This window comes from Hylobates moloch, unplaced genomic scaffold (assembly GCF_009828535.3).
Source record: "Hylobates moloch isolate HMO894 unplaced genomic scaffold, HMol_V3 SCAFFOLD_4, whole genome shotgun sequence".
NCBI lineage: Eukaryota > Metazoa > Chordata > Mammalia > Primates > Hylobatidae > Hylobates > Hylobates moloch.
The window spans coordinates 167,481,719-167,499,950 of record NW_026652279.1 but is presented as its reverse complement, the minus strand read 5'-3'; positions in this window follow the sequence as shown (position 1 = coordinate 167,499,950).

Genomic DNA, 18,232 nt, shown 5'->3' with positions numbered 1-18,232 from the left:
AACCACTGAAAATATGAGCACAAAATGAAAAGGGCAAAATATTATAGAATATAAGTATAATCAAACATAACATACCCGGGAAGGAACTACTGATTTACCATCTCCCAGTGTGTGGTTCAGCACAGGCACCTCTTTTATATAACAAAGTGTTCACAAATAATTGGTTTTACCTGAATGCCCTAACTACTTCCGGAAGAAGAAATACTATATGCATGAATTTCTGCACACAAACACATAATGTGAAGTGCTGATCCCACACTGGTTAATTTTGAAACAAAATATTATTCTGAATTGTTCATGAAGATGATATGCCTGCTCCCTTAATCTTCTCTTTGCAACACAAATCTCAGCTAATCCTTGTTACAAACTGGCAAAAATCTAATCCTTGGCTGCTAAGCAAATGCATTTCAGCAACAAATTGTGTATGAGAAGTTTATTTAAGATGTGATTTCTTGTAGCTGTTCTTGCCAAATGACCAGATATTAATCATGCCCTCAAATGTGTAAGTATACAGGAAGATATTACTTATTTCGTGATTTTAGATTTAATTTTCAACTCACATCATTCTTAAAGCCATTCTTAAAGATTGGTCACTTAGGGAATGGACAAACTCTCTCCTCCTTTGCAAATCATGTTTCTGTGTTCAGTGGAAACCTTTTCCAAAGCATTCATCTCTGTCAGCATACCCAGTGCACGCTCTGTCATGAACAGCGCCCAGCATTAAGTGGAGCAATTCCATCTACCATCTGGCTTTGTGAGCAAAAAGCTCTTTTTATATAAAAATATGAAACTAAGCTGCCCCCGTCTAGACTTACAATCTTTCCAAGGACATTGTCCATCTCCTCATTCATTCCAAATGGATGAAATTTTAGATGGAACAGTAATAAGAGGTGAAGGGTTTGGAATCTTATTTAATATGTTTACTTGAATTGTTTCTAAAGAACATAGGAGTTGGGATCACTTTTTTAAAAGTACCACTGTCCCTGGGAAGCTACTCAATATTTGCTTTTACTATGTGACAATTGAGCACATTTTCAAAAATCCAGTAGGAAACACTGGATCTTATTTAGCTGTTGCAGATGTTGATGGTTAAAACTACCCAACATGGATCTTATTTAGCTGTTGCAGATGTTGATGGTTAAAACTACCCAACTTTCACTGGTTGATCTGGAATTAGATCTCCTACCCTTTGATAACAGTTCCAATCACACAGGTTTATACTAACACGCTGGATAAAATCACAGTTGGAAAAAAAGAAGCCTAAAAAGTCATTATAACAAGAGTCAGTCTGAGCTCTCTTTAATTGTTCTTTTAACTCAACCTATTTGCTGCATGTGCAAAGTTGAGTTTGTGTTTCAGTCATGGAGTTGGTTTTGTTCTCCATTTTTCTTCACACATATTTCAGGACAAAATATGCTGTATGCCAGCAAGCGTGGTCAAGACCATATAACCTGAGTTCTTCCTGCTCTTGCTGCTGTGAAAATTTTAAACTGATTTTTTAACACTTAAACTGCATGAAAACACTTTCTTTTAAAAAATAGTATTGTTTTTGTTTTAAGAAAATTAAATGGAAGTCCATTAGGGGAGCAAGGAGTACTCTCATCTCAACCGGGTAAACCCACAGAAACTGAGGCCACCTGGATGCCAATTTATCAGTGCAGAAATAAGCTTAGAATCTGAAGGATAAGATCTAATTCTGCATAACATTAAGCTTCAGTACAAGAATATCCTGTTTCAGACCTAGTTGCACTGATCATCAATCAGTGTTGCCTACATGATCATGGTAAACCCAAAGTATGAGCAATGCGACACGTTTGAGTTGTCTGGCTTAATGTCCTTCGGCCAGAAAGCTGAGGGTTCTGACCTCCAGCTCCAGATCCTCCAGCTAGAAGAGCAGCCCTGGAGAATAAGCAAATGCACGCATGTTGGGGCCAGACTGCTAGGGTGGAAGCCACACCCCTTGCTTACTTGTTAAGTGACTTGAGCAAGTTGCCTAACTTCTCTTGTGTCTCAGTTTATCAGCACAGTGAATGTTACAATAGCACCTACCTGATAATGTCATAGGGAGGAGTTAATGAGTTAACATTTTACATATTTAAAAAAAAAAAAAAGAATGAAGGCCTTTCTTTCAGCCCCAGATCTGTACCACTGCCATTTGGGGGAGAAGAATTTTCCTAGGACTCATGAAATATAAATTTTAAAAAGCTGTCTCCAACAAGAGCTGGCGTTACAGTATCACACTCCATTTCCACCTCCTAAAGTGCTCCCTGTTCTCTGTCGCCACTTCTCATTCTGTTCTTTAACATCCCAGTGTTATGAAAATCCACCAGCTCCTTACAGAACTACCTGTCACCCTCCTTCCAGCAGCTCAGAGTTAAACTTGCAGAGGTTTAACAGTGGAAAGGAGAAAGAGCTGACAATTCATTTGTTTTTATGATACCTTCCTGTCAATGTGAACATTTGATTTTAGCCCAAGGCCACATGACACAGGGTAAAATTTTTAGCAGCAGAAAGGTTTTCCCAGCCTCTGCATATCACAACGGCTCACCTCATCCCTCTTAAGACTGTTTCCACTCTCAGAAATACAAGCTAAACCCTAATATTGTACTATTTTTTTTTTAGTACAGCATGTTGATTTCACTCAAAAGGGCAATCAACGTGTCTAATATCAATCTTACAGTATCAACTTCATTTGCATCACACCTCAAGTATAATGAGAAATGATTTTATTTTTCATTAACTGTATTTGTATGTATAATAGAAAAATACCTAAAAGGCTTGACTGTACACGTTATGAAATTCTATTGATACACTGTAGTTGTAATTTCTTGTGTGTGTAATAATCAAATAATAAAGAACAAGTATCTCAAGATTTGGGACTGGACTAGCTGTTGTGGTTAAAATAAAAGTTTAACCTCGTCCGAGTAATAAATAGATGTCTTCTCTCATTTTAGTATCTTTTCAGCCCCTATGAGAGCGCGTGAAGCTGTAGCTCTTGGAACCAATAAGCAAATGGGTGATTTGCCTTACTTACCACTAGGGGGGGTGAAAGCTAAGTTAGTGACCCGAGCTGCAGGAGTCCAAGGAAGAGAGAGAGAGAAATTGGGGAAAGGCAATGAACATAACGCCAAATAAAGGGAAAAAGAAGAGGAGCGGCAATGCGGGAAGGAAGGGGGAGGAGCTTTGCTGGACTCGGGGATGTTTAGGGGTCCGTCATCAATTTCTTCAGATCAATCATCAGATAGCCCCATAAATAAGTAATGGCAGCTTGGTGGGAGCCTGCCAAGGGCGGGGGACCTTCTGCTTCCTCTGTCATCTCCTCACCTCTGCAGTGAGTGCAGTGAAAAGTCCCAGGTTCCTGTTGAGAACTGGGATTTTTGAGGACTTATCGCCTTTGACCTGTAACCTACTGATAACGTGCTTGGTTTCATTTTATTTTCTTGCTTAAAATCTCCTACAATCTCAGTGAGATAAAATTGGGGGGCGGGGGAGGGGATACTGGGCTAGGAAGAGAGAGTGTTGTGTGGGTGCAAATTAAGCCGCAGTGCCCGGTCTCAGTAGAAATCAGCATTGCACCTCCATGCTTAAAAACAATATATCTTCTTCCCAAAGTCATGTCACAGTCCACGTTTCCCAAAAATAGTGGCAAAAGTCCCCGTTGAAATGGATTGTTCATTGTCTGGTTTGAGACACTGACAAGAATAAACCTGCTGAGGCCAGCTGGGCTTTTGTCACTTTGGTTAAAAGCAACATTATTCCGGTGGGAAGGGATCCCGGGAGGAGGAAGGAAGGAGACCAAGAGGAAGGCCACTGGGGCAGAAGGCCTGGCCTCCTGGAAGAGTCAGCCACCCAAACTACCAAGTCCAAGGGGCCATCTGATCCACACCAGGGGCCCAGAACTTTTCTCCATGGGATCCTTTTGTGCCAAGCGAGTCTGAACTCTCCCCTTCAGACAATGGGAAACCTCTGATAGTTTTTAATCAGACAACTGATATTATTATAAAATAGCCATGTCTTCACGCTATCATAACATTCTGATTCCTAGCATAGCATCTATCCATTCATTCGCTTGTTTTAAATGCCTGTCTTCCCGCTGAAATGTAAGTTCTATGACAGCAGGAACTTTGACTGTATTGTTCATCACAGATGCCTAGAAAATAACCTAGGTAGGACACTGAAAACATTCCATAAATGTTTTTCCATGAATAAAGATGCATATTTTAGAAAGCTTCCTCTGGTAGCTTTGTAAAAGCTGTGGGTAAGGGACTGAGGTAGGGGGATGGGGTGGAAAGACAAAGCAGAATTGGACGCCAAGGCAAAAAGTAGGGAACATGCACTAATTTAACGCATGTCCACTTCCAAACAGGTTGTGATATTGGTGCTGGGAACTGAAGGACAGAAGCCTGGGTCCACAACGTACGAGCCATGGGGACTTATATACAAGGCATGCACAGGTATTGTACAGATATAGGACTTGGGGGTCGAATTGGGAAGTTGGGGAGGTGATGCAAACAGGTGGGAAGTCCACAGAGGCCAGGTACAAACAGAAGGATAAACCAGTGGGTGGGAATCATGGAGATCCAAGGACAGGATGCAGCATCTGTAGTAGGAAGTAGATGCACACTCCCTGCAGCCCCATCCCCCCAAAGAAAGGCAGACCCAAGAAGAAAAAGCCTGAGAATACAAACCTTGGGAGAATAAATGTATAAAAGGGGGCAGACAGATTAAAAGGAGTGAAAAAGGGGTGGTTGTGGCTGCTGTGATGCCCAGGCAGACACTGTCATCCTCTCCACAGCTGAGAGTGTTGGTGGGTTGGGGGGCGGTTGTCAGGGCTCCCCACTGAGTCCCTCCCTGGCAATGGCTGCCAGCTGAAGACAGCCACCCTACCCAAGTTCATAGCATCGTCTCAGGGGCAGCTGCATCCAATGACTGGTGCACGAAGGTGGGATGCAGAGGCCTGGTCCCTTGCCTCATGGTGGTACAGCTCTGGGAGGCCCTCCCAGGTCAGACTCCATGCAAGATTCACTGATTCCTCTGCTGCAACTGCAACAAAGCTCGGCATCTCCTTCTGCCCAGTGTTACCGCCTTTACTCCTTTATAGGTATAAGCACTAAGATCACTCCCCAAAAAACTTCTCATGGAAATTTTTACCTGCAAGTCTATTTATTTCCCAGAGAACTCAACTCAATACAGTTGGTGCCAAGAGTGATCCAAGAAGATGGACTCTGAAGTGGAATTGTAGAGCTGGCTCATCCTCTTGCTGGCTGGCAGTGAAGCCCCAGCCCTGACTTGCCAGAGAAGTGCAAGTGTCAGAACTTTCACTGGTGATGACCTGGGGTGGGAAAGGGGTGGGAGAGGATACCCTGGTAGATGGCAATCTCCCAGGTTTTTGAGAGTTAGAAAAATTACCAGTGCTGAGAACAATGGACTCTAATGGCTCTGGCTGAGTCACTGGAGGCATTAGAGAAAGACAATGTGAGGCTCAGGGCTGTGAATCATCATTGAAAGGAAAGTGTGAAAGGGAGAAAGTCTCACTGGAGGCATCAGAAGATACTCTTATCTCCTGTAGCAGGAGGACTGAAAAATCTATGGATAAGGACCAGGAATTAATTATAAGAATAGCGGCACTTCAAAAAAATTTGAATTCTTAGCTCTGGTTAGTCTGCAATAACAATGTCGGGGGCCTATTAGGGATGAGAGGGACATCAGAATGAATGCTCTCAAAACCTCAACACTTGAGGCTGGGCACAGTGGCTCACTCCTGTAATACCAGCACTTTGGAAGGCCCAGGCAGGCAGATCTCCTGAGGTCAGGAGTTCGAGACCATCCTGGCCAACATGTGAAACCCAGCCTCTACTAAAAATACAAAAACTTAGCTAAGCGTGGCAGCGAGCGGCTGTAGTTCCAGCTACTCGGGAGGCTGAGGCACGAGAATGTCTTGAACCTGGGAGGTGGAGGTTGCAGTGAGCCGAGATCACACCACTGCACTCCTGCCTGGGTGACAGAGTGAGACTCTATCTCAAAACAAAACAAAACCTCAACACTCCATTCAGAGCCCTCCGGGCCTACAGAGGTGGCCCTGACCTCCCCGTGAGAGGCTGTGCTCTGCCCTTGCTTGAACATGATGTAGAAATCTCTGCATTGCAAGACCACACAGAGCTCCTAAGGACCCACCCCCACCTCCTGCCTTGACCAGACCCATCACTAGAGTCAAGTGAGACAGCATGTGGAGGGGAAATGCAGAGTCCGCTGAGCAAAGGAAGGAACCATGTGCCTAAGGGTGGCAGGCCAACGTGCAATGGCCAAAGCCAGAGACTGTTTATGGGACTGAATGAGGGGGATGAATCAAAGCAGGGGAAGCATGAAGTTGGAAAAGGGTGAGTTTATTTATATGGGTGCAGTCTACTGTGATAGATGATTTGCCACCCTGGCAAGGACTCTGGGAGATGTTTTCATCACACTGCTAGGATGACTACTGGAACTTTGGAGAAAATTACAGCCCACATTAAGTAAAGTTGAAATGCCACAAGTGTGTGATAGATGATGGAAGAAGAAATAAAACAGATCTTAATCCTTGAGTCAGTTTATCTGACCCAGAATCCACTAATTCAAATGGAGGTCAGGTTCTCAGGAGCACCCATGGCAAGCGAACACAGTTATGGTTCCAATGGTTCTTCGCTAAATGTGCCTGTGGTCACTTGTTTAAACAACTATACAGTGGAAAAGCAGAATATGCAAACATTTTGAGAAATGCTGGACACAGGGCCTGAGCTGACATTCACACCCAGAGAACTCAGGATTCCTTAGGGCCCTCTATTGGAGTAGGGTGCTTGTGGGCCAGGAAATAAAGGGAGTTTCAGCCCTGATCTGGGTTCCAATGGTCCACTGGATTCATGGACCCACGCCATGGTCATTTTCCTGTTTCCCAAATGTGCAATTGGAGTTGATATACTTGGAAGTTGGCAAAACACCCACATGAGTTCCTTGGCCTTTGGGATAAGAGCTATCTTACTGGGGAAGGCGAAGTGAAAAGCTCTGCTATTGCTCCCCCGGCCAAGATAGTCAATAAACAATATCACACACCTGGGGAAAAGGCTTGGTGCTATTCAACACCTAAACTATTTGGGGTTGGTGGGCGCCATCATGTCCCATTTAATATACCACCCAGACCCTGGAGAGTGACAGTAGACAACACCAAACTCAATCAAGTAGTAAGTCCCATTGCTGATGTTGTACCAGATGTGATATCTTTTTTTTTTTTTTTTTTTGAGATGGAGTTTTGCTCTTGTTGCCTAGGCTGGAGTGCATGGGGTGATCTCAGCTCACTGCAACCTCCACCTCCCAGGTTCAAGTGATTCTCCTGCCTCAGCCTCCCAAGTAACTGGGATTACAGGCGTGCGCCACTACACCCGGCTAATTTTTTGTATTTAGTAGAGATGGGGTTTCACCATGTTGGTCAGGCATGACATCTTTAATCGGAGCAGAATAAGGAGGGTCAGAAACAGTTGACATTTACTTGGAACATACAGAAATATGTCCTGCCTGCCATCATAATATGATACAGAGGGGCCTGCAGCATCCCAACCCTCCACAGAGCATCATATTGGTCCACTATATTATTATATCACGTTCATTAGACTGGATGAACAAGAAGTGGCAAGTATGCTGGAGGCCTCACAAGGGCGCATGCACTTCAGAGCATTCGTAATAAAATCTGCGAACAGAAGATCTGCCATATTAGTGGTTTTTTGGGGGGGAAATTAGTGGCCTAGAGAAGCTGGGGCATTTTTTCTTAAATTAAAGGACAAATGATTGCTTCCTCTATCACACTATGTGGTTCAGGAAGCAATAAGGAAACACAATGACAGCCTCTTCAGTTTCTGAGGACACCATGGTCCAAATTTGGAAAATACTGCTCCAGTCCACTTACTGGATGACACAAAAGCCTGTCAGCTTGGAGCATAGCTCAGATCAGGAAATGGCTCTGGACCAGGTCTGGGATGTGATATGTAACAGGGTCTGTGGTTTTCATCATATGACCTGGCAGGCCCTATGTGTTTGAAGTCTCTGTAATGGAAAAAGATGGTCTTAGGAATTTATGACAAGCCTCAGTAGACTCCAGTGTATACCCTCAGGATTGTGAAAGAAGACTATGTCAGCTGCAGTGAGAATTATAATCCATTTAGAAACTAGCTTTGGTGTGCTATTAGGATCTGCTGGGGTAGAGCACCTGACCGTGGTACTTCATGTACCATGCAATTGGAATTGCCCTTTGTGAATTGAGTTCAAATTCAACAAGTCATAAGGCCAAGTAGCCCCAACATAATCCACTGTAAGATGGAAGCAGTACATTTAGGGTAGTCATGAACCAAAAAAAAAATAATAACAATAAGTTTTATAGCTTATTTGTGTTTAAAGGGCATTTGTTTAAAGGACACAAATAACCTACAAAACCAGATGATCCTGGCCTGCATGTTATCACCACCGTTGCACTTGTATCTCTCCTCAAATCTTTATAATGGCTGCATGGAGAGAGGTCCCTTATAATCATCTGACAGAGGAAGAGAAAAGCCAAGTTTGGTTTATGAATGTGTCATTTGGTCTGGGAGTGCAAACTAAAATAAACTGCTGCTGAACAGAGGTCCTCTCAGGTGTGACATTAAATAGAGCATTAAGGAGAATGCTCCCAATGGGCACGGTGGTGCACCTCTTCTTCCGTTTTGGTTTCTTGGTGAGAGAGGTGGTCCATGGTAAGAATATGTATAGATAAATGGGCAGTGGTGCGTGATTTGACTGGTGTGTCAAGGACCTGGAAGGAGAAAGGTTGAAAACTCGGAGGCAAATATGTCTGGGGTAAAACATGTGGCTGGATAGAAGGGAGTGAGTTCAAAGTGTGAAGATCTCCATGTTACATTTGGATACCTACTCGAGAGCCTCCACTGCAGAACAGGCACTTAACAACCTGGTAAGTGGAATGGCTCAGCCAGCTGACATCAGCCATCCTCTGTCTTTGGCTACTCCAGTTCAGCTCTAATTGAACATGACCAGGGCAGCCACGGTGCAAGGATAGAGACTACACATGGGTTCAAAGCATGTGTTTCCACTCTCCAATGCTGATATAGCTCCTGCTGCTGAATGTCCAAGTCATCAGCACCAGAGACAACCCTCAGCTCTCAGTATTGCACCATGCTCAAGGAGATCAATTTGTCTTTTGGTGGCAAGTTGACTACACTGTACCCCTGCCACATACACACCCCATAAGAAACAGTGACACATCATAGCTTGAATTGACATACTCTTGGTATAGGTTTGCCTTTTTTCCTTAGCCACTACCAATATCCAAGGGCTAACATAGTGGTTGATCCACTGACATTGAATTCTCATAAAACATTGCATCACACCAAGAAAACTATGTCACATGAAAGAAGATGTGGCAATGGGCATATGGCCATGGGATCTACTGGCTCCATCACATAACCAGAAGCTGAAAGTCTGTTGGAAAGACCTTTTGGAAATGCTGCTGAGATTCCACCATGGAGAATATACTCTCTAAGTAAGGGGTGCCATTCTCTAGGATGCAGTATACACTAAGAGTCAATAGATACCTATACCTACGAACCGAGAAGTAGAACTAGTGGCCCCTCTTATCACTATTGCAAATTGAGCCCATTAGAGAATTCATGCTTTCCATCCCCATCACACTGGGCTCTGCAGACACAGAAGGCATAGTTCTCTGAAGAGGAATACTTCTAGCAGGGGTCACAGTAAGAGACACATAAATTTTAAGCAATGGCATCTGCCTGAACACTTCAATCTCTTCATGCCATAAGTATCCATCAGTCAATAAAAGGAGTGGTCATCCTGGCAGGAGAGTTGAGCCTAATCATCAAGAGGAGATATACCTGCTTTTACACAAAGAAGAAGGTGTTTGGTATGTAGGTAACCCACGGGGTTGCCTCTTGTTTTTATGATCAATATTAAAAGTAAATGGATAAATGCAACCTCCATAACCTAAGAAGAGCATTGTGATCAGGATCTTGCCCCTCTCAGAAATTAGGATCACTTCACCAGCTACCTATATCAGCAAAGGTGGTAACTGGTGGCGAAGGGACTCTAGAATTGGTAGTACAGGAGGAAGACCATGACTGTCAGTTGCAGTCTTGAGATCACCTGCAGAGTTTGTGGTTCATCCTAATAATCTCATAACATACTAAGAAAAGAGACTGCTATGGTTTGAGTGGCCCAGCCACAACTCATGGTGGAACCTTAATTCCCAATATGAGATGCTGCCTTTAAAAGGTGATTAGGTCATTAAGATGGATTAATGTCTTTCTCTGAAACTGGGCTAATTCTCCTAGAAATAAATTAGTTCCCATGAGAATGGGCTGTTAAAAAGTGAAGTCATCTCTCATGTTTGGTCCCCTTTGCACATGCCTGCTTCCTCTTCTACTTCATCACCATGTGGTGATGCAGCAGGAGGCACTCAGCAGAAGATAAGCAGATGCTGGTGCCAGGCTCTGGGGCTTTCCAGCCACCACAATTGTGAGACAAATAAACATCTTTTCTTTATAAATTATCCAGCCTCAGGTATTCTTTTAAAGCAACACTAAACAGACCAAGCAAAGACTTATGGAAGCTGAACCCAAAACTTATTATATGAAAGTAATGGATATGATAGCATAAGGGGAAGATTGTAGTGGATGCTGTGGTGAGCTACTCAAATTCACTCTACAACTGTTGAAGACAGCTCCACCCAAGTTTTCATCCCCTCCCAGAAAGCAGCTCCGACTCAATGACTGACCAATGAAAATAAAGACCCATGCCCCCCATCTCAGGGCAGGACAACTCCAAAGGACCATCCCTACTCCAGAGCTCCCCAGAAGCTCAGAGACTAAGGAAGAGTGGCTAGAAAGAAAAGAGATAGCAAATAAGGAGGCAGTGTCCCAGAAACTAGAGACGAGTTGCTGAAAGAAGAACAAATGAGCCTAACAGACATTTGCAGAACATTTCATCCAAAGGAATACACATTCTTCTCCTCAGCATATGGGTCATTCTCAAGAATACACCATATGTTAGGTCACAAAACAAGTCTTGAAACGTTCAAACAATTGAAATAATATCATTCATCTTCCCGGACCACAATGGAATAAAACTAAAAATCAACAACAAAAGGAATTTTGGAAACTATGCAAACACATGGAAATTAAACAGTATGTTCCTGAATGACCAGTGGGTCAATGAAAAAACTAAGAAGGACATTGAACAATTTCTTGAAACAAATGAAAATGGCTACACAACATGCCAAAGCCTATGGGACACAATGAAAGCAGTACTAGGAGGGAAATGTATAGCTATAAGCACCTACATCAAAAAAGAAGAAAAACTTCAAGTAAATAACTTAATGATGCATTTTAAAAAGCTAGAAAAGCAAGAGCAAACCACACCCAAAATTAATAGAGGAAAAGAAATAATAAAAACCAGAGCAGAAATAAATGAGTTTGAAATGAAAAAAATACAAAAGATCAACAAAACAAAATATTGGTTTTTTGAAAAGATAAACAAAACTGACAAACTTTTAGCCAGACTAATGCAGAAAAGAAGGGAGAAGACCAAACTAAATAAAATCAGAGATGAAAAGGAGACATTACAACTGATACTGCAGAAATTCAAAGGACCATTAGTGGCTACTATGAGCAACTGTATGTCAATAAATTGGAAAATCTAAAGGAAATGGATAAATTCCAGACACATACAACCTACCAAGATTGAGCCAGAAAGATATTCTAAACATAAACAAACTGATAACAAGTAACAAGATTGAAGCTGTAATAAAAGTCTCACAGTAACGAAAAGCCTGGAACCTGATGGATTCACTGCTGAATTCTACCAAATGTTTAAAAAAGAACTAATACCAATTATATTCAAACTATTCTGAAAAATGGAGGACAGGATACTTCCAAACTTATACTACAAGGACAGTATTATCCTGATACCAAAACCAAAGACACATCAAAAAATGAAAACTGCAGGCCAATATCTCAGGCCAATATCATTTTTATATCAATGAATATTGATATAAAAATCTTCGACAAAATACTAGCAAACTGAATTCAACAATATATGTAAAAGATAATGGTCATGACAAAGTGAGATTTATTCAAGGGATGATTCAACATATGCAAATTATCAATGTGATACATCATATGAACAGAATAAAGGACAAAAACCATATGATTATTTCAATTGATGCTGAAAAAGCATTTGGTAAAATTAAACATCCTTCGTAATAAAAACCCTCAAAAAACCGGGCATAGAATAAACCTAATTTACTGGCACCTTGATCTTGGACTTCCAGCCTCAACAACTGTGGGAAATACATTTCTTTTCTTTAAGTCACCCAGTCTGTGATTTTTTTAATAGCAATTTGAGCAGACTAAGACAATAGGTTACAGACTCAAGCCATTAAATTGTCAAAAACGAGGAAGTATGGTAATCTTATAAATAAGTGCAACCTTATTATTTGTAAATATAGATAAAAAGAATTTTTCATTATGATGTGGGTCAGAGTGGTATGGAGTATCATAGAAAACACATTTCTTTGCAACTCTACCTGATTGTAGACCATCCATACATTCAGTCCTAATTTTGGATGAGATTTACAAAAGTTGTGTAGGACAAAGGGTTATTTCACCTTTGCACATTGGCATGATATCTGGCATCTCTGGCTCCTGACTACTCAATTCCAGTCATTCCCCTTTAATGATTTGACAATCAGAAATAATCACATAAAAGCCATCTGTGACAGACCCACAGCAAGTATCATACTGAATGGGGAAAAACTGAAAGCCTTTCCTCTAAGATCTGGAACATGACAACGATGCTCACTTTCACCACTGTTATTCAATACAGTACTGCAAGTTGTAACTGGAGCAACCAGAAAACAGAAGGAAATAAAGGGCATCAAAATTGGAAAGCAAAAAGTCATATTAACTTTGTTTGCAGGTAATATGATCTGATATTTGGAGAAACCTAGACTTCACCAGAAAAATATTAGAAATGGTAAACAAATTCAGTAACGTTGCAGGATACAAGATCAACATACAAGAATCAGCAGCACTTCTATATGCCAACAGTGAACAATCTGAAAAAAGAATCAAAAAAGTCATCCCATTTACAATAGCCACAAATAAAATTAAATACCTAGAAATTAACCAAAAAAGTGAAAGATGTCAACAATGAAAACAATAAAACACTGATTAACAAAATTGAACAGGACATCAAAAAAGCAAAGCTATTCCATGCTCATGGATTGGAAGAATCAACGTTGTTAAAATGTCCATACTACACAAAGCAATCTACAGATTCAATGCAATCGCTACCAAAATACCAATGACATTCTTCACAGAAATAGAAAAAACAATATAAAGTTTATATAAAACCACAAAAGACCCAAAAGAGATAAAGCTATCCTAAGCAAAGCCAACAAAACTGGAAGAATCACATTACCTGGCTTCAAATTCTACTACAGAGCTACAGTAACCAAAACAGCATAGTACTGGCATAAAAACAGACAAGTAGACCAATGGAAAAGAATAGAGCACCAAGAAACAAATCCATACACCTATGGTGAACTCATTTTTGACAAAGGTGCCAAGAATATACATTGGAGAAAGGACAGTTTCTTCAATAAATGATACCGGGAAAACTGGATACCATATGCACAAAAATGAAACTTGAATCCTATCTCCTGCCATATAGAAAGATCAAATCAAAATGGACTAAAGACGCAAATCTAAGACCTCAAACTATAAAACTACTACAAGAAAACTTTGGGAAAACTCTCCAGGACATTGGTCTGAGTAAAAATTTCTTGAGTAATACCCTGTGAACGGAGGCAAAGAAAGCAAAAATGGACCAATGGGATTACATCAAGTTAAAAAGCTTTGTGTAGTGAGGTAAACAATCAACAAAGTGAAGAGACAACCCACCGAATGGGAGAAAATATTTGCAAACTACCCATTTGACAAAGGATTAGTAACCAGAATATAAGGAGCTCAAACGACTGTAAAGGAAAAAAAAAATCTGGCAATACAATTAAAAAATGTGCAAAAAATTTGAGTAGACGTTTCTTAAAAGAAGATATACAAATGGCAAACACACATATGAAAATGTGCTTAACATCATTGACCATCAGAGAAATGCAAGTCAAAACTACAATGAGATATAATTTCACCCCAGTTAAAATGGCTTTTATACAAAACGCAGGCAATAACAAATGCTGGAGAGAATGTAGAGAAAAGGGGACCCTCTCACACACTTCGTGGGAATGTAAATTAATACAACCACATTTAAAATATATTTAAAGTGTACAAATACATTTAAAAATAACTACAATGGTATAATTGGATTGTTTGTAACATAAAGGATAAATGCTTGAGGATATGGATACCCCACTTTTCATGATGTGATTATTTCATATTGCATGTCTGTATCAAAATATCTCACGTACCCCATAAATATATATACCTACTATGTACCCATAAAAGAAGTTTGTAGAAGCTTTTTGAGATTTGCTTTAATATAATCTAGTTAGAGAGGCAAAGAGGGAGAGTTGTGGTGGATATAAGTGAAAATGAATTGGCCATGATAATTGTGAAGTTGAGTAATGGGTACAAAGAAGTTCACTTATATTTTCTCTACCTTGTATATATTGGAAGTTTTTCATAACAAAAAGTTAAAAAGCAGAAAGGGAGTGGATATTGATAAATACTGTTTAGATGGCAAATAGAAAATCAGGACGCCAAGGCTTACCTTTCCCTCAACTCAGTGGCACCATCTTCAGCACCAGGAGTACAGCAATAAACAAAACAGGTAGCAAATCTTGGCCTTATGAAGATTACCTTCAAGTGAAGAGAGACAGACAATAAACAAAATAATTAGAACTGGGAAGGTATTTTGTGCACCTGTGTGTAAACTTGCTTTTTCTTCTTTCCTCCCTTCAGGGTACAAGATGTAACCTTTGGAGCATATAACTGGTTCAGTGATCGATAAAGTGCAGAAAATAATATATGAAAGTACTAGGGTCACAGATTCCATATATAAGCTCTTCCTGCACCATGCTGTTAGGTACCCCCCAATCTGACTATAAAGCAGGAATATAGTTTCCTCCTCTTCAAGTCTTGCACAACTTAATGCATGGAAAGTATCACACAAAGAGAACCCAAACCCAACTATACATTCCACTGGATTGGCTTTTACTGGAGGCTCTGCAACATGCCACATGGTTAAGCAGCTCCATACCTACAGCCTCTGTCATTCAAGGTGGCTGGGAGGACCAGAGTCTCTTTCCCAAGCTATTAATCAAAAGCTCCATTGTGTGTCACTGGCTCTGATTGGGTCATGTCTAGCTATTGTCACCAGATGAATACAGTGCACTGATTGATTTAGGACTAGATCTTATGCTCCTTCGCTGAACTGAGGGCGGATTCTTGCTCACGGACATGAGCTAATCATGTATGAATGGCAGGACTTGTTTTGACAGTAGAGTTGACAGCAATTGATGATGAATTTTAAAGAAATAATAGAGGAATGATTTTCAATAGGGGTGTCACCACTCAGAAGGGAGTTTTGAAAATTTATGGGATTATTTCTGATTGTCAAATCATTAAAGGGGAATGGCTGGAATTGAGTAGTCAGGAGCCAGAGATGCCAGATATCATGCCAATGTGCAAAGGTGAAATAACCCTTTGTCCTACACAACTTTTGTAAATCTCATCCAAAATTAGGACTGAATGTATGGATGGTCTACAATCAGGTAGAGTTGCAAAGAAATGTGTTTTCTATGACACTCCATACCACTCTGACCCACATCATAACGAAAAATTCTTTTTATCTATATTTACAAATAATAAGGTTGCACTTATTTATAAGATTACCATATTTCCTCATTTTTGACACTTTAATGGCCTGAGTCTATAAACTATTGTCTTAGTCTGCCCAAATTGCTATTAAAAAAAAATCACAGACTGGGTGACTTAAACAAAAGAAATGTATTTCCTGCAGTTGTTGAGGCTGGAAGTCCAAGATCAAGGTGCCAGTAAATTAGGTTTTATTCTAAGACCTCTTTTCTTGGCTTGTAGGTGCAGCCATTTCACTGCGTGCTCATATGACCTCTTGCTTTTGTGCACCTGGGTTGGGAGATGAGGGAGAGCTCACTAGTCTCTCTAAGCCTAATGGATCTTGACCATTTTTAACCCCAATTCCCTCCTTATGGTCCCCAACTCCAACTACTGTCACATTGGCTGTTAGGGCTTCGGCACAGGAATTTAGGTCCGAACAAAACATTCAGTCTGTAACATTTGTCTTGACGTGCTATTCATGTGTATTCATCCGTTTTCATGCAGCTGATAAAGACATACCCGAGACTGGGTAATTTATAAAGAAAAAGAGGTTAATGGACTCACAATTCCACGTGGCTGGAGAGGCCCACAATCATGGCGGAAAGTGAAAGGCACGTCTTACATGGTGGTGGCAAGAGAGAATGAGAGCCAAGTGAAAGGGGAAACCCTTATGAAATCATCAGACCTCATGAGACTTATTCACTACCATGAGAACGGTGTGGGGAAACCTGCCCCCATGATTCAATTATCTCCCAATTATGAGAGCTACAATTCCAGATGAGACTTGGGTGGAGACACAGACAAACCATATCATCATGTATTCAGTTAAGGTTATTTCCCTCATCCTCTTATTTTATACTCTTGTGGAGAAAAAATCCACAGACTAAGAAACCCCTCCAAAGATTTTCCTCATGGTCATTGGAGAAAGAAGGGCTTCAGGCATTCAAGTAGGGCAGATGGAACATCCTGAGGCTGAGCAGAGAAGGAAAGAGTGGAGTTATCATCAAAACTTCACACATTTGAGGGTGGAAATGCTGTTTAAAAGGGCATTGAGGATATACATTTTTTAATATCATAGCATTTGTCAAGGAAGACATGTAGGTTCTATAAACAAATCACAGTGTTCATCCAGGGAACTAAAGCATCAAGGATCTTATTCTTAGTTAAGATTTTTAACTTAGAATAAATGCCATGAAGATTGCTTGGCTGTAGAAGGGATGATTTTTTAAAATAAATATTGGAATAACTCTGGTTATCCTAAAACTAGTTTTAACCTAACTTTGGCTTTTAATCCAGGGTCTACTTGGCTCTCTGCTCTTTCTCTGCCCTGAACTTTCTGTTGAGAATGATTTCTGATCTTACGCCTCTAATATCCAAATAATCCTCTAAGAGTAGATGCAAGCATCTCACTACTTCATTGTGGATTATATTAGTTATCTATTGCTGAGTAACAAATTATCTTAAAATTTGGTGGCTTAAAACAACAAAATTTATTATCTCAGTTTCTGTAGGTCAGGACTTCAGGTACAGCTCAGCTAGTTTCTCTGGCTCAGGGGCTCTGATAAAAGGTGCAATCAACTGGGGATGGATCCATGTCTAAGCTCACACATGTGGCTGTTGGCAGGATTCCGTTTCTTGCAGACTTTGGGACTGAAGGCCTCAGATCCTCCCTGGCAATGCGCCCGAGGTTGCACAGAGTTTGTTTCAACATAAGCCTCTCTGTCTGGCAGCTTCCCTTATCAGAATAAGCAAGAAGAGCCAGAGAGAAAATGGGGTGTGTGGGGGGAGTAGAGAGAGAGAAGGATGGAAGTCACAACTTTTATAATGCAATCAAGGAAGGGACATGCCATCTCTTTTGCTATACCCTCTTCATCAGAAGCAAGTTAGGTCTAACCCACACTCAAAGGCAGGGAATGGCACAAAGGGATAACTGGGAGCCATTTCAGAAACTACTAACCTCATGTTCCAAGCATTTATGTATTAAAACACATTATCCTACTATATATTGCATACCTTTTATTTCTCCATTTTATTATGGCTAAGGCATTTTATTCATATTTTTACCAGGTGTGTCAGTAAGTTATAATGTCAATGAATTTCATTTTGGAGGGAAAAAAAGGAGCAAAAATATTTGTTTTAAAAAGGGGGATATTGCATCTGACAGAGTTGTAGAATACTACCCTAGATGATGGATAGTTCTAATAGGATAATGTATTCGAGACAGAGAGAGATTGACAAAATGAGGTAGAGACAGGAAAGAGAACTCCTTGAGAAGCCAGAAGAGGTGGGAACCTGAGCACATTAGAGGGGTTAGATTTTGATAAAAACAAAAA